Consider the following 25000-nt stretch of genomic DNA (forward strand, 5'->3'; position numbering starts at 1 on the left):
GAGCGATATAAATATAGAAATAGAGGTAGAGATAGAGATAGAGGGATAGAGAGATAGAAATAGATAGATGATAGATAGATGATAGACAGACAGACAGACAGACAGATCTATACGTATACCAATACTTATATCATCATCATCATCATCTCTCTCTCTCTCTCTCTCTCTCTCTCTCTCTCTCTTTCTTTCTATCTATCTATCTATCTATCTATCTATCTAGATCAATAGATAGAGATGAGAGAGATGATAGGTAGATAGATGAGAGAGATGAGAGAGAGAGAAACAAAGAGAGAAAGACACTCTCTCACACACACACACATAGATAGGGATAGGGAGAGATATATATATATATATAGATATAGAAATAGAGGTAGAGCTAGAGGGATAGAGAGATAGAAATAGATAGATGATAGACAGACAGACAGATAGATCTATACTTATACCAATACCTATATCATCATCTATATCTATCTATCTAGATCAATAGATAGAGATGAGAGAGATGATAGGTAGATAGATGACAGGAGAAAGAGAGAGAGAGAGAGAGAGAGAGAGAGAGAGAATAGGGATAGGGATGGAGATAAAGCTAGAGGTATAGAGCGATATAAATATAGAAATAGAGGTAGAGATAGAGATAGAGGGATAGAGAGATAGAAATAGATGATAGATAGATGATAGACAGACAGACAGACAGACAGATCTATACGTATACCAATACTTATATCATCATCATCTCTCTCTCTCTCTCTATCTATCTATCTATCTATCTATCTATCTATCTATCTATCTATCTATCTCAATACATAGAGATGAGAGAGATGATAGGTAGATAAATGAGAGAGATGAGAGAGAGTGAGAGACAGAGAGACAGACAGAGAGACAGAGCAATGGAAGTGAATTTCCAGAGGCCATTTTTTCAAAGACCTTCAGCACCAGCACGGTGGGACGTCCTCTTCCCACTCTTTGACATCCATTGAAATTCAGAGGACTTTGCCTCATTTCATCCTGGAGTTGACATGAGATTCTTCCTTCCCCCCCCCCCACCCTGCTCCTTCTCCTCCCCCTCCTTTTGTTTTCCACCAAATCCCTTTGATGCATTAATCTTGACGTTTAGCATTTGTTGAAATGCAGTGCAGCTCTTCAGAAATGATGCTAGGCTGTCCCTTCCTAATCAGGAGTGGCAGGCTAGAGTGAAGGGTTTGACAGGTAGGTTTCTTGGGCTGAGTTAAACCTGCAGTGAAATCACGACGGGAGCAATATGGATGCGTGGCTGGTTTCGCGTATAAAAAAAACCTTAGCGAGCACTTTTTCCCCCCCTCATCTCTGTGGGGCCGCTGGGAAAGCTGAAATTATTTCTGGTGATGGGTTTAACATACATCTCCGCTCCGTTCTGGATGCCTATTAAAAATATATATTACTTCTCCCTTCAGTTAAACTTCATTTCTGCCCATGGTTAATATAACGTGGCATGGAGAGAAAGCAATAGAGCTCTCTTGCCCAAGAAGGCCTAACTCCCTCAGCCCCGGTGGTATGAATGCCAACCTGGATTTTCAGCTTTTGCAGACAAAGGGGAAAAAAAATCATGCCAATTAAAAGTAGAGGAACTTTCAGTTTTTAGGAACTTTGTTCTTCGTGGCGGGGAAATGATCCCATCCTCAAGAAGAAGAAGAAAGAGAAACGCACTTCACAAAGTTTTTGTTCGGTGAACAATGAAAGTGGCAAAAAGATATTGGATGAGAAAATCAAGTTTGGTCGATATCATAATTAAGATTAGATCCTTACCTATCCTCTCCTTTCCTCTTTTCTCTACACTTCCCCCTCTCCCTCCTCTCCTCCTCCTTTTTCCTCTCCTCCTCCTCCCTCCCCCTCCTCTCCTCCTCTTCCTCCACCTTTCTCTTTTCTCCTCCCTCTGGCCCTCCTTACTCCTGCCCTTACAGCCCACCCTCAATCATTTGTCTGAAATATTATAGGTTTTTTTAATTATAGGGGGTTGGACTAGAAGACTTCCTAGGTCCCTTCCAATTCTATTCTTCATTCCAATACATTCTATTCTATTCTATTCTATTCTATTCTATTCTATTCTGTTCTGTTCCTGAGTCTACTTTGCCTTCTTGCCTTCATTTCCTTCTTCCTCTTCCTTCCTAGAAAGATCTGAAGTAAACTTATGAAATAAGTTACCTATGTACCTTGGGACATTTAGATGGGTGATACTTGGTAGTTCTGAAATATAACCTTACTCTTGTACTTCAAGGTACATAAGGGAGTCATTTTCCTTTGACTGCTGTCCATGCCCATAGCTGGAAGATTGTAGTTGAAATAAGATCAGTTGGTGCTCTTGATGGAAAAGAGGCACCCGGCAACACCTTGAAGCAATAATGATCTTCTAGCTATACCAGGGGTTGGCAACCTGTGGCTCTGGAGCCACATGTGGCTCTTTCATCCCTCTGCTGGGGCTCCCTGTTGCCAGTCGGCTCCATAATTGATAGAGCTTTCGATTAGGACAGGTAGAGGAAAAAGGATGCCACATTAGGAGGAGACTCTATGGTGGGGGGAACCGGACTTCTGGTCGGCAGAAGAAAAAGGATGCCATGCTAAAATGAGACTTTATGGTGGGGGAATCGGACTTCCGGTCAGCTCCAGAATTGAAAGGAGAGCTTCCAGTTAGGATCTTTGTGACTCTTTGAATGTTTAAGGTTGTTAACCTCTGAGGTATACCATCTGGGAAAGACAATATCAGTTAAGCATCCCAAACACACCTTTAGATTCCCTGCGTTTTTCCAAAAATATGGTTCCAGACCAGGCGGAAGATCTGGAGAATAAATCCACTGGTATAAAGCATACACAATTTTCATTTCAATTGGCCTTGAAGGAAATGTTTGCCACTTGTTGACTTGAGTGAATTTCTATTGTATCAATGTTTGTGAAGTCCCAAAGAAGGAGCACCACACATTTGCAACTAAGCTAGCTGACAAGTCTTGAACAAATGCTTTTGAATTGTTCTGTCCCACCAGCGGCCAGTAGAGCTGGCAGAAGAGTTGGACAGTGAGGAGGTTGGAGAGGAACATGGGTTAGTACTGAAGGCTGGGGAAGGCTCGGACGAGGGCTTTGCATCAGAGGCAGAAATGGGGCCAAGGCCATCTGAGAGTTCTCAACTGCCTTCAGAGTCAGACATCAATGAGGCAGAGGAACAGCTGGAGCCTACTCCCAGTGTGCACATGCACAGAGCTGCCAGAAGAAAAGAACAGCTAAGGAATCAGGGTCAACTTGGAGTAAGACCAAAGGTGGACAATGAATGGCCCCTCCCTTAAGAAATAAAAGAGGAGTGAGCTTTTGCAGGAAACTGTTCATTCGTTCATTCGTTTCAGGAGTGTGAAGATCTGTCCATGAATCTCAGAGACTCTGTGCCCAGTCTTTCTTTGCACAGTACTACATTTGGAAATTATTTACATGGCAGCTTTCCAAGCTAGATAAGGTCTGTGGTCATAACTTCACCTTTGAGAGACTGTTTACCAGGCCTTTGCTGAATGTGAATGAGAGGAATTCACATTCCTTTAATAAAAGGGTTTTTCCCGGAACCAGGAATCTGCTTCGTGCTTTTTGGGGAAGCCTAGGTCAGAACATGAATTTTGTTTCTTCCCCAAATTGTCTGGTCATAATTTTTTGGGGTTAATTCCATAGGATAATTTCCTCCTCTAATTGCAAATCCTGGGCAGGTGCTTTTGATGAAGATAACATGTAATGCTCCTCACTCATTAGCCGGCTAAATGCGGCAGAACAATTCGGCTGAATGTGAAAATATGCTGCATAGCAAACCAAGCATAAAATAATTTGGTCTGTATCGCACAGCCCCTCTCTCTACCTGACAAAGTACTTTTGGCGAGAATTGCAAGCGTCCATTGATAGCTTATTCAAAGTCTGCCGAATAAGCTTCCTCTGCATTTGCTTGGGAAATGGGAATGTATTCACTGCTCAATGCTTGGAAGACATTGGGAGGGGGGGGGATAACTCACTTTGATTAATCATTGAGAACTGGGAATGGGGCAGTCATTTTAGTCTATGTCTTATGTCCATAGTATGACAATTTAGCAGTTCTGTTACATTTGGTGAAGAGAATAAATACTGCTGTGAAATAATAATGGCTGGAATCCTGTGTGCAAAGTCCAACTGTAACTCTGTTTGCAATGTAAAGTATCTTTGTAAACACACTCAAATGTGTTGTGTTAGCAAGAGTGGGTTTCCCTCGGTTCGCACCGGTACGCCAGAACCGGTTCGTGAAATTTAGTGTACCTTTTGGAACCCGTTCCAAAGGGAAGGAAGGAAGGAATGGGGAGAGATACACACAAGGAAGGAAGGAAGGAAGGAAGGAAGGAATGGAGGAAGGGAGGGAGAGGGAGAGAAAAAAGAGAGAGATAGAAAGAGAAAGAGAGAAAGAAAGAAAAAGAAAGAAAAAGAAAGTGGGAGAGAGAGATGAAAGAAAGAAAGAAAGAAAGAAAGAAAAAAGAAAAAGAAAGAAAAAGAAAGTGGGAGAGAGAGAAGAAAGAAAGAAAGAAAGCGGAGAGAGAAAGAAGGAAGGAAGGAAAGAAAGAAAAGAAAGAGAAAGAAAGAAAGAAAGAAAAAGAAAGAAAGAAAGAAAGAAAGAAGAAAGAAAGAAAGAAAGAAAGAAAAAGAAAGAAAGAAAGAAAGAAAGAAAGAAAGAAAAAGAAAGAAAGAGAATTTCTGACCACAATTGAACCCAAAATTTTGGTTGCTAAGCAAGAGCATTTTTAAGTGAGTTTCACCATATTTTCTAAGTTGGCCACACCCACCCAGTCACACGCCCACCAAGTCATGCCCGTCCAGTCACATGACCACCAAGCCACTCCCACAAAACAGGCCACACCTACAGAATGGGTTCTAAAGTTTTTTGAAACCCACCACTGTGTGTTAGATACAGAGATGCAAATCAGAAACTGTTCCTTTTGAGTCATGTCTCTTCTGTGCACTTAACTTGGTGTGAACTTAAGAGACTTAGTCTTCGGCTTAGAATAACTTTATTGTCACTTCAAATGTACACTAAACGGCATACTTTAAAATGAAATTTCATGGCATGCAGCTCTCAAAGTGTCACCACCTCCAAAACACACTACATAAACAAGACAAAAAATATAAAGAAACAAATAAATAATTATGCATACACCCACATATATTATAGGACACTGAAAAACAACACAGTTTAGTTCAGATGTATACACGTCCATGGTGAGAAAAACGAATCCTGACAGTTTATTTCTAGCAGGACTCCCCGATTCTGTAATAGCTTTGTTCCCTATGCCATTCATCTGGTAAACTCAGGCACAAGTACAGTATATATCTGAACTGGATTCTGTATTTATCTGGAATTATTTATTTTTTAATTTATTCTATTCTATTATGTAGTGTATATTGGAGGTGGTGACCCTTTGAGAGTTGTATGCAATGAAATTTCACTTTAATGTATGCCAATTAGTGCACATTCAAAGTGACAATAAGGTTATCAATCTATTCTATTCTGTTCTGTTCTGTTCCGTTCTATCAATTCCTATTCCTATTCCTATTCCTATTCCTATTCCTATTCCTATTCCTACTCCTACTCCTATTCCATTCCTGTTCTGTTCTACTCTACTCTACTCTACTCTACTCTACTCTACTCTACTCTACTCTACTCTACTCTACTCTACTCTACTCTACTCTACTCTACTCTATTAATTCCTATTCCTGTTCTGTTCTGTTCTATTCTATTCTATTCATTCCTATTCCTACTCCTACTCCTACTCCTACTCCTACTCCTACTCCTACTCCTACTCCTACTCCTACTCCTACTCCTACTCCTACTCCCATTCCATTCCTGTTCTGTTCTTCTCTACTCTACTCTACTCTACTCTACTCTACTCTACTAATTCCTATTCCTATTATATTCTATTCTGTTGTATTCTTTAAATCTTGAGCTACAAATATTCTCTTCTATCATTAGTGGGAAAGTCTTGAGGTTCTGCAGTGAATACATATTTACAAAAAAGAAGTGGTGAAATGATCTGGGTGCTTCTGCCTACTTAGTTACACAGAAGTTACCAAGATGTAAAGTTATATCTTTACATGTGCAGGCTAACTGAACAAAGTTGAAAATGCTGCGGAAGAAGGACATGTTGTAAAATTAGAAGAGATGGGGTTAAGATTTCATGGTGATGAATGAATGTGGCAGGAATATGAAAAAAGGAAGTGATCGATATAAAAAAAAGTATCGGTAAAGTGATGGCCTATTAAAAAAAATGAAAACCAAATTGCAAAACAGATATATGAAAGGCAGAATTAATGAGCTGAGAGAGGGAGGGAAAAGACTAGGAAAGTCATGGTTGGATGGAGTTGATGAGGACATAAAAACATAGATGTAAAGATTGCAAAATAAAAGGCAATATATTAAACAGTATGGGGAGGTATTGGACACAAGGAGAGTTTGCAACGATGCAAAAGTATGGACAAGTTTAGTGAAGGGTTTGATGTAAACTACATCCAGTTAATAATCTTTTTCTTACTTCTCATCTCCCACATTTAATTTCTTTGCTTACTATTCCTCACTCTTCCCCAACACTTCAGATAACGTTGCTTCACCCAGGAGGGGGAAAGTGTGATGGATAAGTGTGCATGTATAACTGTCTGCTGTTCCCATTGACGATTGTCCACCAGATACAAGATTTTTGCTGATTGATTTTCTCTGTTGAAAGAAAAACTGGATAGGGTAGGAAACATGCACCTTTTTGAAAGTACCTTCTTCCCAACAGAAACATGTGAAATAATGTGTTGCATTTGTTCCCTCTTTTCTCTTTATCACCTAAGGAGGGTGGAACATGTTGTTGGTGCTTATTTCGCTGAACTGCACTGGCAAATATGAGGGGGGGAGGGGGAGGGATGAATAGATGGATGGGAGAAAGGGGGATAGATAGATGATAGATAGGTAGGTAGGTAGGTAGGTAGGTAGGTAGGTAGATGATTGCTAGATAGATAGATAGATAGATAGATAGATAGATAGATAGATAGATAGATAGATAGATAGATAGATAGATAGATAGATAGGAGAGAGGAGGGTTAGATAGATGGATAGATGGATAGAAGGGAGAGGGGGATAGATAGATAGATAGATAGATGGATGGATGGATGGATGGATGGATGATAGATAGATAGATAGATAGATAGATAGATAGATAGATAGATAGATAGATAGATAGATGAATGGGTAGAAGGAAGAGAGGGAGGATAGATAGATAGATAGATAGATAGATAGATAGATAGATAGATAGATAGATAGATAGATAGATAGATAGATATGGATGGATAGAGGGAGAGATGGGAGAGATGGGGAATGGATGATGATGATGATAGGTAGGTAGATAGATAGATAGATAGATAGATAGATAGATAGATAGGAGAGAGGAGGGATAGATAGATGGATAGATGGATAGAAGGGAGAGGGGGATAGATAGATAGATATAGATAGATAGATAGATAGATAGATGGATGGATGGATGGATGGATGGATGGATGGATGGATGATAGATAGATAGATAGATAGATAGATAGATAGATAGATAGATAGATAGATAGATGATAGATAGGATGGATGGATGGATGGATGGATGGATGGATGGATGGATAGATAGATAGATATGGATGGATAGAGGGAGAGATGGGGAATGGATGATGATAGATAGATAGATAGATAGATAGATAGATAGATAGATAGATAGATAGATAGATAGATAGATAGGATGGATGGATGCATGGATAGATAGATAGATAGATAGATAGATAGATAGATAGATAGATAGATAGATAGATAGATAGATAGATAGATAGATAGATAGATGATAGATAGATAGATGATAGATAGATAGATAGATAGATAGATAGATAGATAGATAGATAGATAGATAGATAGATATGGATGGATAGAGGGAGAGATGGGAGAGATGGGGAATAGATGATAGATAGATAGATAGATAGATAGATAGATAGATAGATAGATAGATGATAGATAGATAGATAGATAGATAGATAGATAGATAGATAGATGATAGATAGATAGATAGATAGATAGATAGATAGATAGATAGATAGTAGGTAGATAGATAAATAGATAGATAGATAGATAGATAGATAGATAGATAGATAGATAGATAGATAGATAGATAGATAGATAGATGATAGATAGGATGGATGGATGGATGGATGGATGGATGGATGGATGGATGGATGGATGGATGGATGGATAGATAGATAGATAGATATGGATGGATAGAGGGAGAGATGGGAGAGATGGGGAATGGATGAAGATAGATAGATAGATAGATAGATAGATAGATAGATAGATAGATAGATAGATAGATAGATAGATAGATAGATAGGATGGATGGATGCATGGATAGATAGATAGATAGATAGATAGATAGATAGATAGATAGATAGATAGATAGATGATAGATAGATAGATAGATAGATAGATAGATAGATAGATAGATAGATATGGATGGATAGAGGGAGAGATGGGAGAGATGGGGAATAGATGATAGATAGATAGATAGATAGATAGATAGATAGATAGATAGATAGATGATAGATAGATAGATAGATAGATAGATAGATAGATAGATAGATAGATAGTAGGTAGATAGATAAATAGATAGATAGATAGATAGATAGATAGATAGATAGATAGATAGACAGACAGACAGACAGACAGACAGACAGACAGACAGACAGACAGACAGATGTGTGTGAGAGAGAGGCGGGGGGTCAGGCAGGCAGGCAGGCAGGCAGGCTCAAGATTGACTCAGTCTCCCATCCTTCTGAGGTCAGTAAAATGAGGGCCCAGATTGCTGGGGCAAGATGCTGACTTTATAAACTGCTTAGAGTGTCCTGTAAAACAGAGAAGCAGCCTAGAACTAATGAGAGATTTCCTAATGGCAAGAACAATTCACCAGTGGAATAACTTGCCTTCAGAAGTTGTGGGTGCTCCATCCCTGGAGGTTTTTAAGAAGAGACTGGGCAGCCAGTAATCTGAAATGGTTTGGGGTCTCCTGCTTGAGCAGAGGGTCATATTAAATGACTTCCAGGGTCCCTTCCAATTCTGTTATTCTACAAATCTATGAAGTTCAATAGATATACGCCCAGCCAAGCTACAGACCGCTGAGAGAAATGCCATCCACTGATGGGGAGTAATAAAATCAAACCAGTCACTGAGCCCTTTATAACCGTCTGAAATGCTGTTATTACACATTACTATATATTAATGCTTATTGGTAATTCAATCTGAGTGGAGTTTGCATCCCTATAAATAATGTACACTTCTGTTACTTACGAAAGAGGATAATTGCTTTCTGGCAATAGAACATTTCTCAGACTAATTGACTCTTTTCCATATCTCACCCTCTTGTTCCAAGGGCAGTCCCAGTTTTTCTTATCTGCGAATCGTGGCGCTTCCTTGTTTTATGGATATGAGGTTTCATATGCCGCACTTGTATGTTAATTACGCTCTTGAATGAGACGTTGAAGTCAATTTGTTATGGGAAGGAAGAGTCCCTTGTCCATTTTGGCTTGGCTTCAGCAGAACAATGGTAGAAGAACATTGTTCAACTTGGGAGTCAACTGTGCTGTGGCCTGCCAGCAGCCAGCACAGCTGCCGGCAGATTTGGAGAGTAAGGAGGTTGAGGAACATGGTCCAGTCCTGGAGTTTGGGGAAGGCTCTGATGAGGGCTCTGCATCGGTGGCAGAGAGGGGGCCAGGGTCGTATGCCAGTTATCAGCTGCCTTTAGAGTCAGACATCAGTGAGGCAGATGAACAGCTGGAGCCTGTTCCAAGTGTGCGCATGCGCAGAGTTGCCAGATGAAGGGAACAGCTAAAGAACAGGGGTCAACTTGGAAGTAAGACCACAGGTGGATGGTGAATGGACGGTGAATTTTATTTCCCAGAGGAAATAAAAGAGGAGCAAAAGGGGAGTGGAGTTTGCAGGAGACAATGAGTTCGCTTCATTGGCTCGTGATTCTTTGAGACTCCTTGCCAAGTTTTGCAGATATCGGCCTGGCAGCTCTCCAAGCCAGATAAGGTCTGTGACTGTAAATCCTCCCTTGAAAGACTTTGCTGGATGTGAATGAGCAGAATTCACAGTAAGTTAATAAAAGGGTTTTTTGTCAGGACCAGGAGTTTGCTTCATGCTCTTGGGAAGCCTCAGTCGGAACACTTTGTATCTGAAGCATAACCAAAATATTGCCTCCGCCCGCCCGCCTCACTCAGCTGAGATTAAAAGTCATACAGAAGTGTCTTCTCTTCCTCCACAATTACTTTAGCAACTTGCTTTCTTAAGTGTGTGAGTGATCGCCAGTGCAAAATTGCAGCTGTGCTGATTGTAATCAGCCCCAAATAGATTGGTCGTATTATACCAGCCTTGGTTCATCAGCTTCCATCAGCTTCAGGGTTTTTCTGCCGATAGATGAAAGGGCCATCTCATCTTTTGGATAAAAATTCTTCTCCGTCTACATCTGCAATGATGCTTTTCTCTTTCATTTCTAAACAGTTTCCTTTGCCACCTTCTTTCTTTCTTTCCATGTCCTAGAACTGGTGTGTCAAACTCAAGGCCTGGGGGAGGGGTGATCTGGCCCACAAGATGCTTAGTTCTGTCCCCGGGGCTGCCCTGGGAACAGCAAAGGACTGGCCTGAGGTGAATCTGCCAGGAAAGATGGCCCTCCGGAGTTCCATGTTTGCTGGAAAATGGAGCTTGGGAGCCTGTTTTCGGTGGCAGAGCACTTGGGCCATCACAGATGCCCCCGATATGAGTGACATCAAGCTGGCCACACCCACCCTGGCCACACATCCCTGTCCCCCCATCACTTTATAAGGCCTTTGTAAGGCCACACTTGGAACACTGCATCCAGTTTTAGTCACCACGATGTAAAAAAGGTGTGGAGTCTCTAGAAAGAGTGCAGAGAAGAGCAACAAAGATGATTAGGGGACTGGAGGTTAAAACATATGAAGAACTGGGTACTGGGTATGTTTAGTCTGAGGAGAAAAAGGATTAGGGGTGACATGATAGCAGTGTTGTAATATCTTAGGGGCTGCCAAAAAGAAGAGGGAGTCAAACTATTCTCCAAAGCACCAGGACAAGAAGCTCTGAATGGAAACTAACTAAGGAGAGAAGCAACTTAGAACCAAGGAGAAAGTTCCTGACAATGAGAACAATTAATCAGTGGAACAACTTGCCTCCAGAAGTCATGAATGCTCCAACAACACTGGAAGTTTTTAAGAAGAGATTGGACAACCATTTGTCTGAAGTGATGTAGGGTTCCCTGCCTGAACAAAGGGTTGGACTAGAAGACCTCCAAGGTCCCTTCCAACTCTGTTATTCTATTCTAAAGGTCAAACACAGCCCTGATGAGGCCCTCAATGAAATTGAGTTTGACACCCCTGTCCTAGAAAATGTGAATGTTCTTGGATTGCTTTACGGTAGGACCAGAATATCCAGTTAGTGCGCTAATCCAATTGGAAAGAAAAATAACTCCCCCCCATAGTTCTAACAGATTACACAAATGTCCACCTCAATTTGCACTGATTTATTGATTGAATTGAAATCTTCTCAAAGTCATAGAAAGAAGTCAATGAAACTCAAGACACTACAGTACTTTTTTTGGCAGTGTATTTGACTGCATTTGTAATTCAAATTTTTGCTCCTAGTATGAGAAGCTAACAGGATATTTGGCATAGGTAACCCTCCACTTAACCATTGTTAACTGATGTTGTTGTAATAGGCATTTGATGCTCCCTCTCCAACTTTTCCGGGTCTGCCTCGTGTTCTTTGATCTTTTCCTTCCTTTTTGTATACATCTTGTATGGTGTAGAATCCCAAGATGTCCTCTCCAGCTGAGCAAACCACTTTAAGTTCTGATCTAGGCTCCCCCCAAAAAGCACAAAGCAAATTCCTGGTCCTGACAAAACCTCTTTTATTATTGAATGTGAATTCCTCTCATTCACATTCAGCAAAGGCCTGGCAAACAGTCTTTCAAAGGAATATTTATGACCACAGACCTTATCTAGCTTGGAAATCTGCCATGTAAATATTTTCCAAATGCAGTGCTGAGCAAGGAAAGACTTGGCACAGAGTCTCTGAGATTCACGGACCCTGGAATGAATGAATGAACAAACAAATGAACAAATTAATGAATTGTTTCCTACAAAAGCCCTTTCCACTTTCACTCCTCTTTTATTTCCTAGAGGAAGAGCCATTCACCATCCACCTTGGTTTTACTCCCAAGTGGACCCTGATTTCTTAGCTGTTCTTTTCTTCTGGCAGCTCTGCGCATGGGCACACTGGGAACAGGCTCCAGCTGTTCCTCTGCCTCACTACTGTCTAGCTCGGAAGGCAGCTGAGAAGTGCCAGACAGCCTTGGCCCCCTCTCTGCCTAAAATGCAGAGTCCTCGTCCGAGCTTTCCCCAGCCTCCAGGACTGGCCCATGCTCCTCCCCAACCTCCTGTCTGACTCTGCTGCCAGCAAAACACAAAATTCTGTTTGTATTTTTATTCTTCTATTCTCGTTCTCGTTTTTGTTTTGGCAAATTCTAGTATATAAATAAATAAATAATATAATGCTTCTGAGCCAATGAGACACTAAATAATTTTTTTTTTATCATTAAAATATGAACAATATTTCTGCCTTTCCTCCAGGTGAAAGGGCAATTGTACTGGATCCCTCATTAGAGCTGAAATGGATTATTTCATTTAGATGGCATAAAAATAAATGATTTTAGAAATCCAGGGTGTTTTTTTTTTTTACTTCCAGTCAGGAGATGATGATTTAATGAAATGCAAGAAAGCGCAGAACATCGCAGGAACTTTTCCAATATTTCCCAAACGGAGTGGCGGTGATTTTTTTTTAAAAAAAGGTTTCGAATGGAAATATTTTCTAGTAGCTGGTGAAAATGACAGGAATTAAATTATGACATGCACAATAGTTGATGGTTTCTTTATGCTTCTCCCACTGTTTACTTCAAATGGAAATTATTGTGAGCTTAATCAGACTTCCAGACCCACAAACCCAGCTACCTACAATGTCTTGGACATTCTAGGATGAATATTCATGTTGAAATGCAGATTTATTAAAGCTCTACGTAGCTTTGCTGGCAAAGTACATGGCCTGCCATGTCTTTCTATTCACTTATTCACTCTCTTGCAACAGAGACTGAACAATCAATACGGAAAAGTAGACTGTTCCAGCCCTTTTAATAAATCAAAAGTAGAATGGAATGGAATGGAATCGAATAGAATAAGAGTAGAGTAAAGTAGAATAGAGTAGAATGGAATTAAGAATGAAAGAATAGAACAGAACAGAATATAGAACAGAGTAGAGTAGAGTAGAGTAGAGTAGAGTAGAGTAGGGTAGAGTAGAATAGAATAGAATAGAATAGAATAGAATAGGAGTAAAGTTGAGTAGGGTAGAGTAGAGTAGAATAAGTATAAAGCAAAGTAGAGTAGAGTAGAATAGAAGATGGAATAGAAGAATAGAATAGAATAGAATAGAATAGAATAGAATAGAATAGGTTCTTTATTGGCCAAGCGTGATTGGACACACAAGGAATTTGTCTCTGGTGCATAAACTTCCACTGTGCATACAAAGCAGAAAACTACTAATTATCATAATGTGATACCCATAAGAGGAGGTAGTAGAGAAGATGAGAAGGATACTAATAATGCCATAGCCATACACTGTGGATAAATATGCTTAGACATCAAACAATACTGTGGGGATTTGGTGTTTGGAAGAGTGATGGCACAAGGGAAGAAATAGTTTTTATGTCTTGTTGTTTTGGCATGCAATGCTCTAGAGGAGTTGAAACAGTTTATATCCATGATGTGATGGGTTTGTAGATGTTTTCTCAGCCTTCCTCCTGACCCTCACAAAGAAACTACTGTCATCTTTTGGCTTTCCTAGATAAAATAATGTTACACAAATCTCAAAGGTTGAATCGTGTTCAGTGATACCCAAAAGTGGGTGTGAATATCAGTAGTTGATGTTAGAGAAAGGAATATGGAAGGTATTGAATCCAGAAGTGTTTTTATTCTCATTCTTATTCTATCTATCTATCTTTCTATCTATCTATCTATCTATCTATCTATCTATCTATCTATCTATCTATCTATCTATCTATCTATCTATCTATCTATCTATCTCTATCTCTCTCCTCTCTCTCTTTCTCCACACACATTTGAATGAAATTTGAGAACTTGATGTTGTCAATTGTTCCCAGGGAACACCTCTTTCCATTAAGAATCCAACGGAGAGGAACCGATGATAAAGATTTGGGTTTTGTTTAATTTTGTTTTAAAGAGGTGGGGGGGGGGGAGTGGAACAATCTAATTATGATGGACAAATCAATTCAGGCATCTCCTTTGGGTTATCCTACGCTTCTTCGGATTATACACTCACCTAAGGAGAGCCTACAGGAAGGGTAGACACATCAGTTGAGTCAGTCTCTCAGTCACAATGCTCACAAATATTCTAAGGGTAGTAACATTTTCAGAGGCTGGTGCCATTAGTTTATACTCAACTTTCTTTTTCCCCATGAGACAGTGATGAAAATATTTCCAGATTATCAAATTTTGTATGGTTTGCAGAAGCCCATCCCAAGATCTAAAGCACTGATGATATTACCTACAGTAGTTTGGGTAATGAAATATCTTTAAGAAAACAACCCAGCTCAGAAAGCACCAAGGACTCCCTCATTTCAGCCCCGAGCTACAAATATTAACTGCCGTGGTGGCACAGTAGTTAGAATTCAGTACTGCAGGCTAATTCTGCCAACTGCCAGCAGTTCGATCCTGACCGGCTCAAGGTTGACTCAGCCATCCATCCTTCCGAGGTCAGTAAAGTGAGGACCAAGATTTTTTGGGGGGGAATATGCTGACTTTATAAACTGATTAGAGAGTGCTGTATAGACTATAGAAGTCTAATAGCTATTGCTATTCTTCTTTATTGGTTTACATTTTTGCTTATATAGTATATGTGGTTAATGGGTTGATTGATTGATTGATTGGTTGGTTGATTATGGGCTAACAAGTTGCTGTTAATTCTTAGCAACCACATATTTTCTGCATGGTAATCTGTCAGTTTGAGTTTTGGCAGTGTGACTAGTATTACGTGATAAATCCAGGAGCAAAAACACAGCACATGGAGTCTTTAGGCAATTAACAGTGGTTTATATAGAACTGTATACAGACATACACATGCAGGAGATAAATTGGAGTGAGGTGGGAATGGAGATTTTTGCAGTATTCTTTTTTTTTTCCGGTTCAAAAGTTTTATTTCTTTTAAGACAAACATTTCATCATTCCTCAATCAGTAAGACATCGAAGTACAATTTTTTGTATGTCAAAATAATTCTAGTTTACCACCAAATTCTTGTCTAGCCTAATATATACCCCTCCCTCCCTCCCCCATACCCCCAACCCCCTCCTCCTCCCCCCCCCCCGACTTCCCAGAACCCGTACACGGTATGGATTTCTAACAAACACATTCTAAACTCTATTGAGAAAAAAAGAAATAAAAAAAATAATGACATTCTACATTGACCTTAGCTTCTTCTTGCTGAACTAACTTTAAGGAATTTAAATCATTTCTGATCTTAAGCAAAGGCTAACTGGAGTTTCTTGGTCCCGTATTTGTTTTGTATATAGTCAATCCATTTTTTCCAGTCTCGTTTATATCTCTCATTTGAGAGATTTTTGCAGTATTCTTCACCTGCCATGCCCACCAAGCCACACACCTCAAGCCACGCCCTCAGAACCAGTAGTACAAAAAAATAATAATTCAAACCCACCACTGGTCTCAACACCTTTTTTTAATAGTGTGATGACCAAAACTGGATGCAGTACTCTAGGTGTGGTCTTACTAAGGCTTTATAGAATGGTATTAGTCCTTCCCTTGATCTTGATTGTATCCCTCTGTTAAGGAAACATTCAACCTTTCTCAGGAACTCTTGCATGAGTTTTTTTTTTCCTCTAAAAAAAGAGTAATATTTAAAAGACATAATGCCGGGTACAGTCCTTGTACTAATAGCAAGAGAGTAAAGGTTCTGCCTCTGGACCGAAGCACTTAAGACATTCTAGTTAGCAGGACATTCCGCTTATAGAATTGATCTTTGTTTTAGTTGATCCTTTTCTCTTTGACAAAAACATCGACCCCAAAAAAGAACAAGAAAAAGTGAGAGAGCCTCAATCAGAAGAAAGCAGATGAACACTGTGGTTAGACTGGAGCAGGTTGCTGAAGTACTGGTTGGCATTCATCAATATCCCATCTGTTCCTTTTCAAGGCAACATGTGGTACATTATTAGCTGTGGTTAGAGAAATCCATTGTCTGGAAGACATAAGTCCACTCAAAGCAGAAGAAGAGATTTGCCTCTGAGTTCTTTTTGACGTTGTTGGGACTTCCCTTTCCCCTTTCCTTTCCCCTTCTCCTTTCTATCTTTCCCTTTCTGCCTTTCCTTTCCTTTCCCTTCCCTCTCCCCTCCCTTCTTTTCCTTTCCTTTCCTCTCCTCCCCTTTCCTTTCCTCCCTTTTCCCTTTCCTTTCCCCTTTCCTTTTCTACCTTTCCCTTCCTGCCCTTTCCTTTCCCTTTATCCCTTTCCCTTCTCCTTTCTATCATTCCTTTCCCTTCCTTCCTTTTTATTTCCCTTTCCTTCCCTCTCCACTCCCCTCCCTTCTCTTCCCTTCCCTTCATTTCCTTTCCTTCCCTTCCCTCTCCCATCACCCTGCCCCTCCCTCCTCTTCTTTTCCTTCCCTTCCCTCTTTGTGTATTGCAATCTCACCTTTTTTTCTTTTTTAGTTCTTGCTTGCTTTCTCCAAATGCCTTGTTTGCAATTCATTGCTTTGTGTATTTTCCTCTTACAGTAATCCCGTAGAGATGTGAAGAATCCTAAAGTTATGAGCAGGTCAGTCAAGCAAACAGCCCCTCGGTCTTCAGGGGAGACAGTTTTAACATTTGACTACCTGAAAGGTTGTCATACAGACAATCTTTCTCTCGTCACGTGGATGAGTAGCTGCCTGCTCCGTTCCATGAAACCGAGAAGCCAAAAACCACTCACCTCTGGAGTTCCTTTGTACACTTGTTTTATTTCAGTTGGAAAGTAAAGGAGATCATAAAATCTTGGAAATAAAAAATAATAAACATTGTAATTTTTCTTGTTGTCATTTTTTTTAAAAAAATAAGCTTTTATGGTCTACAGTATTACCAGACCTTACAAATGCTAAAAATAAAATAAAAATCCTACAAACAAGAATTTGAAAAACAAAACAGGTCTACCACATAATGTGGATGCATTCAGAGGTGGCATTCAGCCGGTTTAGACCAGTTCACCTGAACCGGTAGTGGAAATAGATAATTCATTCTCTCATTCTCTCCCTCTCCCTCTCCCTCTCTCTCTCTCTCTCTCTCTCTCTCTCCCTCCCTCCCTCCCTCCCTCCCTCCCTCCCTCCCTCCCTCCCCCTCTCCCCCTCTCCCTCTCCCTCTCCATCCCTCCCTCCATCTCTCTCTCTCTCTCCCTCCCACCCTCCCTCCCGGAGTCCGGAGTCCTTCGGGATTGGGCGGCATAGAAATCAAATAAACTCAACTCAACTCCCTCCCTCTCTCTCTTTCTTTCTCTCTCTCTCTGTCTCCCTCCCTCCCACTGGGAAGAAGATTTGGCAATCCATTTCCACAAAAGATGAAGAGCAAGGCATCCCATCAGATTTTAAGGATAGTTGAGAGAATCAGAGGACGGGTATGGAGAAAAGATAGGAACAGACCCAGGCCTGCAACTTCTTCAGGCCTTTTTATCCTGTTGAGTTTTTCTTGTTTGCTAGTCTGTTCCTTCAATGCATTTTTTTTTTACAATCAAAGTCAGTTGCTGCAGCTTCACTGTGAACAATCGTCCTGACTACAGAGGCCTCCACATGAAGCCAGCCTGAAAGAAAGTATTACGTGCTTTATTGCTGTTTGAATCTCCCCTCCCTTTAAAAAGGGACCCAGAGTAATATTTCCTTATCTTTCCTCTCCAGCTACCTACCAAGTGACATTCAGATGGGCAAGATTATTGTATGCACAAAGAGTGTTGCGTTTCCCTTGGATTTCCTTAAACTACAGCAAGCAATGTTGACTGGCGGTGGCTCAGTGGCTAAGATGCTGAGCTTGTTGATCAGAAAGGTCGGCAGTTCAGCGGTTCGAATCCCTCATGCCGCATAATGGAGTGAGCTCCCGTTACTTGCCCCAGCTTCTGCCAACCTAGCAGTTCGAAAGCATGTAAAAATTTACCTCTTCAAAATCTTGGTGTGTCTTATACAGCTGATAGCCCAAAAATATGATAGTTACCTCAATCATTCATCATATGATTTAGCTTCCAGTCCTTTAATCATCTGTGTTATTCTTCCCTTTCTAGGGTCACCATTTTTTTTAAATCATGGTGACCAGAATTGGATTCAGTACTCCATGCGTGGTGTCTCCTCTTAAAGCACCTCTAGCTGAGTGTAGCTATTCTCAGCAGATGCTAAATGTTATTCTCCCTCATTAAACCTTGGATGGAAGATCACCATCAATTCCTGTACAATTGCCAAGAAAACTTCAAAGAACCACCAGATTTGAAGGAATCTGAAGGGATTCTCCTTGGATGGAATCCAAAGCTATTACCTCCCCAAGAACTAATTTCTCAATTGTGTTGGGATCAGTCCCTGAGTGTGACTCCCACCAAGGTGGCACCTTATCTTGCTGCTCCAGAAGACATGAAGGTGGTCCTTCCACAGACACCCCATGCCTTTCTCCTAATCTCTCCCTGTTTTTATGGGCATCGAGCACAGAGGGAAAGAGGGGAAACAGCAATACCTTTTAGCGTAACTCACACCTAATGTGTTGCATGGTTCACCCTGCCAATTCTGGTGCAGGGCCAGGTCCCAAGGAAGCAGAGCAAAATGAAGCGTGAAAGTAATCCTCTTTGAAAAACCATTTTTTTTGCAAAAGCAGCACAGGAAAGAACGCAATCTTTCCGAATTCTCCATCCCAGCCTCTCCGAAGCCTTTTGACTTGGTTCCCTAGGTCGGAAAGTAAGTAAGCAGCAACCACAGAGGGAAATTGCTGAATTAAATGCTGAACTGCAACCGAAAAGCATTTTTCAAGGAGCCAGATAGCACACGCTGAATTGTGAATGAGAATCGGATTTTAAACAATATTTTGCTGGCTAACTTGAGCATTGATAAGAACGTAGCATATAAACTGAATAGATATATATTTTAAGTTACAACCCCCAGTATGCCCAAATATGGGAGGAAGTTCAGTACTTCCATTCTCTGTCCATCGGCTCGTCACAAGAGAACATCCAGACAGAAACCCAATATTTTTACTGTTGCCTTTGTTACAATTTGTGTTGTATTTGTGCTGATAAATAAATAAAGGGAGACTAGTATAGATCGATTTCAAGCTATTTAGCTCTAAACATATATATATATATATATATATATATATATATATATATATATATATATATATATATATATATATATATATATATATATATAGTGTCTCCCTTTATTTATTAGTCTCCCTTTATTTATTTATTAGCACAAATAAAACACACACACACACACACATATATGTTGTATTTTGTGCTGATAAATAAATAATATATATATAAAATTTATATATATATATATATATATATATATATATATATATATATATATATAAATTATAAATTATAAATTATAAATTATAAATTATATATATAATTTAGAAGTCTTGATGAAGGTGAAGTTGGCCCATCAGTACCATTTTCCTTCCCATTATATGATGCCTTCATCCAGGATGATTCTGGCTTTTCATCTAACTTTCATCCCTGGAACTGCCTAGTGAAGCCCAATCCAAGTACAAGCTAGACCTGATCAGTTTAACTTCAAAGCCCAGACAACTCAGCCTCTGCTGAGATCAGTACTACCACACCTATTGTAGTAGCGGTAGTAGTATCTTTCTGTTACCATTCTTTTATAAGTAATACACATGAGCAGCTTTGAATAGCATCGGCATTGACAAAATCTCCATCAGCTGTCCCAAAGGTGCGTTTTCATAAGGCAACTGTTGTCAGCACTGGGGCTCAGGACCCCGGACAGCACCCCTAAGGTCGGGATAGCTGGTGAAGTATTTTAATGGGGATTCGGGTTAAGGTCAGGGTTCCAAATAGCATCCAAAAGTAAGTCAGAGTCCAAGGCAAAGAATTGCTCAAAGGTCCAATTTATTAAGAGAGCCATGTTGGCACATCTGGGGAACCCCAAATCTGAAAGCTTCCCGGTTTTCTCCATCCAATTGAAAGTTCATGATCTTGCCCCTACACCCACAAGTCCATCACATGGTCCAATCTCTCCACCCATCCAGTTCTGGTCAGTTGCAGAAGTGCAAAGATAAAGGATGACCTTGGCTTTCTAGAAAGAATGTTGTTATGGCTACATAGCGTCTAGCTCCGTACAATCCCCCCTCCCATTTTCCCACAATAGAAAATGCATAGTAGAATAATAGGAAATGTGGCTGGCCAAAGATCCAAAAGAAAAGATGGCTGCAGGCCTGACAACTGGAATTTCTGTTTTTTCTTTGAAGATTTTTTGTTTCTCATCCATGAACTGGATGACAGAATCCCCATAGTCTTTTCTCCATCAGTCAATTGCAAAAGGTAGCTTTACCTGGAATGGTTTAAATACTGTAGCAATACCTTTAACTATCAAACCACAAAGTCTGCCAGTCCCAGGTACTTGGGAAGAACTTGATAAGCAAATAAGAATATCAAATCCAGTCGCAACATCTGGCTGACTGTGCAACCAACCATCATAATAATACCACTTGAACAGCATTGGCATTGACAATATCAGTCAATTGCAAAAGGGCATTCTACCCAGAATAGCTTAAATTTCTACAATGGTACTTTAACCCTATCAAACAACAAATCTGCCAATTCAAGTTCTTCGGGTGTGACTTGATAGGGGAGACCCCCCCAAATCTAGTCTCAACATCTGGCTGATTGAGCACCCAATCAACATCATCAAAATGCACTAAGGGGAAATGGAATGAAAATCCTTCTGCATGATTAGAGATGATTGTGAGGAATAAAACGGCAGGAATAGAGACACGCTGTGAGGAATAAAACTCTAAAACGGTACAGCCTTTGATTTGGCTACTAATATCAATTGCCTAAAAAAAAAATATTGCAGCATGACTTTGCATGCCAATCCTCCATGAGTTTGTTTTGAGCCTGCTGAAGTTTTAAAAGCAACTGGGAATTTTTGAAAATCGTAATAAAACAGGCAAATAACCCACAAACTGTACACATATGCACCCAATGCCATCATATTCATTTGCTATTTCAGTTCAGCTTGCCTTTTATACACTTTATTATTCATTTATGACAGCTATTATGATGCTCCCAGAGTCTCTCTGGCCCTCCTGAGGAATATTTATGGCCAATACAAGGCTCTTACCAGGAGACCCAACAACAGCTATTGCGAGGATCCTGAGAAACCTGACATTAGTGTGGAGATTGGCTTAAGGATAAAATGTCTGAACTTATTTCAATGTCCCTTCTGCCCGATGAAGATTAAAAGACAGACGTCTTTGGGCTCAGCCAGAGTTCGCCACAGACAACATTCATACAAGCAACATTCAGACAAGCATGATTTTTAGAGCCAATCAGGTCTAAAAAAGGGGCTGGGAGTAAGAATTGGATGGATGCTGAGAAATTGAATTGGGGTAGCACAGACACTAAAACCTCGGTGGCTGAAAGCCAAGCAGAACAAACAGATAAGGACCTTGGCAGCAACTCAGACAAACTCAGGCAGCAATAAACACAGATAAGGTTTGGCAGCAATCCAGCCTGCCAAGCTCACAGTAATGTCCTCCGACATTCAATCCTGCGTTGACTTCTGCAAAGAGGGTCGTGTGCACAAGTAGCTTTTTATATTCTGGAGAGGAGCCTAATGACCACCAGCTGAGTACAATCACCTCCTGTAATTGCATAATTGTTCCTGCCTAGTAGCTCTTCGATGGTGTGCATCCAGGAACAACTCACTACTGGCCTCCAGCTCACTCTCCCTTGTTTCCTCCCCACTGGTCCAAGGCTCAGGTGCCTCCTGGTGGCCAACCAGCCTCTCTGCGCCCTGCTCGGAGTTGGAACCCTGTCCAGGGTCCTCCACATCCTCCAGAGCTGACTCAGAGGGCCCCTCACTGTCAGAGTCTGGTGGCAGCTCCAACGGCACCTGCTGGGCCACAACAGATAAGGCAGGCTGGAAAAACATGCTCCCTCTTAACTATACCGATTGGCTCTGAATCCATTGGAAGTGTCCGTTTTGCGCTCCATATTCAGGGAGACCTCACTCTAACCCTGTGGATTTTCCGTAAATGGGATTTTTCCATGTATTTTGCCAGGAAATGTAGATAAGGTAGATTCTCTCTATATATCATAAATGTGCTGTATATCATTTTCTCTATTAGCCGCATCTTGAAAATTCTTGGTAGCCACTCTTGAATTGAGAGGCGGCACACCTTCTATGCAATGGTAACATCCTAAAATGGTGGGCCTACTCTTTTGAAAGTTTTTTTGTGTTTATTTAAGACTGTGGTGTAGGAGAAAGAGACATTCAGGAATTCTCTGGTCATCATTCATTGCTTCATTCATCCAACAGATGATTAGGGGACTGGAGGCTATAACATATGAAGAACAATTGCCGGAATTAGGTATGTCTATTTTAATGAAAATAAGGTCTAGAGGTGATATTATAGCAGTGTTCTAATATCTAAGGGGTTGCAACAAAGAAGAGGGGGTCAATCTATTCCCCAAAGCACCTGAAGGAAGGATAAAAAGCAACTGATAGAAACTAATCAAGGAGAGAGACAACCTAAAGCTAAGGAGGAATTTCCTGACCATTAGAACAATTAATCATAAGAACAATTTGCCTCCAGAAGTTTTTGGTGCTGCTACATCACTGGTGATATTTAAGAAGAGATTGGTTGACATTTCTCTGAAATGTTATACATTTCCTGCTTGAGCAGGCGGTTGGACTAGAGGACCTCCAAGGTCCCTTCCAACTCTGTTATTCTGTTATGCTGCTGGTAAGCTGGTTAAACATGTATTAAACATGTATTAAGTTGATGGATGTGACCTCTTCCAGCTTAAGATAGGTATCTAGAGCAGTAAGCAATTCAGAAGGACATGTCTGTTGTCAGATTTTTTGGAGCAGCCTAATTAATCAGAAGAAGCAACTTTTCCTGCCGCTCCTTTGTCATGCCTTCAAATCAGCTTGCTTGGCTCTATCTCTACAAGACAAGATTCTGCTCTGCTGGGTTCCACCACAAAACCGCGCTCGACTAAACCGCGCACGACTAAACCGTGTCGCTGATGTCATCAACAGGGCGACAACAGCGCGGAGACAGAAGCACGCTGTAAACCCTAAACCTAAAATTAACCCCTAAACCTAAACCTAACCCCCCTAAACCTAATCCTAAACCTAACCCTAAACCTAATCCTTAACCTAACCCTAAACCTAACCCTAAACCTAACCCTAAACCTAACCCTAAACCTAATCCTAACCCTTAACCTAACCCTAAACCTAACCCTAATCCTTAACCTAATCCTAAACCTAACCCTAACCCTTAACCTAACTCTAAACCTAACTCTAAAGCTAACCCCAAACCTAACCCTTACCTTAAATTGAATCGGCTTGCTTTCAAAGCGCTATTTAAAGCGCCCTTCTTTCTCCGCGCTGGCTGTTGTCGCCCTGTTGATGATGTCAGCGACACGGTTTAATCGGGCACGGCTTAGTCGAGCGCGGTTTTGACGGGTCACAGCTCTGCTGACCACTAGCTTCTGGTTTCATCATAGACCTCCAGAAGCTCTAGCAAGCTCTTGCAAGGAAGACAAGCTTATGGGTTTTTTTTCCTACTTGGTATTGAGGTTTCCCCATTTCACTGCTTCCATGGAAAGGTTTGGGGACTTGGCCAAGAGAATGGAAAAGTTGGCTAGAAGGGAGAAGGCAAATCATAAGGAGAAGAGAAACTGTATTTCGGTATGGACCATCAAACTGGATCAATGTTTTATGGACTGATACATATCAAAGGGCAAAAAAAAAAGAGGAGTTCCATTACTTATTACAGTGGTTTGAAACCTTTTTAACATCTCAGTTTTCAATTCTGATGTTCAGGTTTCCTTCCCAAGATCCAAGAGATATGGAGAGTTGACAGGATCCTCTTAAGTTGGCTAAATGAGTAAATAAAGTACACTATCTAAATAAATGGTTTCTGAAACGGGCTCCCTTTTTTGTTGTCAACAAATGCTGTAATGTTGTCAACTTTTGCCAGCTGACAGCTACTTCATTTAATGCTGGCACTTAAATACTACAGGAAGTGTGTGTGTGTGTTTGTGTGTGTATTTTCCTCCCCTTGCAGTTGCAGCTAATTTGCTTTTATTTCCTGACTTTTGCTAGCCAACAGTAATTAACAGACAGCAGGAATTCTTTTTTTCCCCTTCTCCTTGATATTTGCAGAGAAAGAAAAGAGCAACAAAGTGCCCAGATCCAACTCTTTGTTACAGCCACCCATATTCTAGAGGAGGAACCATGTAGACGGAATTAACCTAATTCCCTAATTAAACAAATTAACTTAATTTCCTTTTTAGAAAATAGAGTGAGCTATCTAGACAGACAGGCATAGAAACACAGAGATAGATAATAGACAGATGATGGATGGAGGAGGGGTGAAGAGATAGGCAGCAGATTGATGATGATGACGATGATGATGGTTAGGTAAGGTAAGTAGAAGATAGAGATAGAGACAAATGGAAAGAGAGAGAGAGAGAGACGGAGATAGATAGATGATGGAAAGAGAAGAGAGATAGATAGGCAGCAGATTGATTGATTATGATGATATGATGGGTAGGTAGAGGCAGGCAAGCAG

The sequence above is a fragment of the Thamnophis elegans genome, chromosome 11, assembly GCF_009769535.1.
Source record: "Thamnophis elegans isolate rThaEle1 chromosome 11, rThaEle1.pri, whole genome shotgun sequence".
Classification (NCBI taxonomy): Eukaryota; Metazoa; Chordata; class Lepidosauria; order Squamata; family Colubridae; genus Thamnophis; species Thamnophis elegans.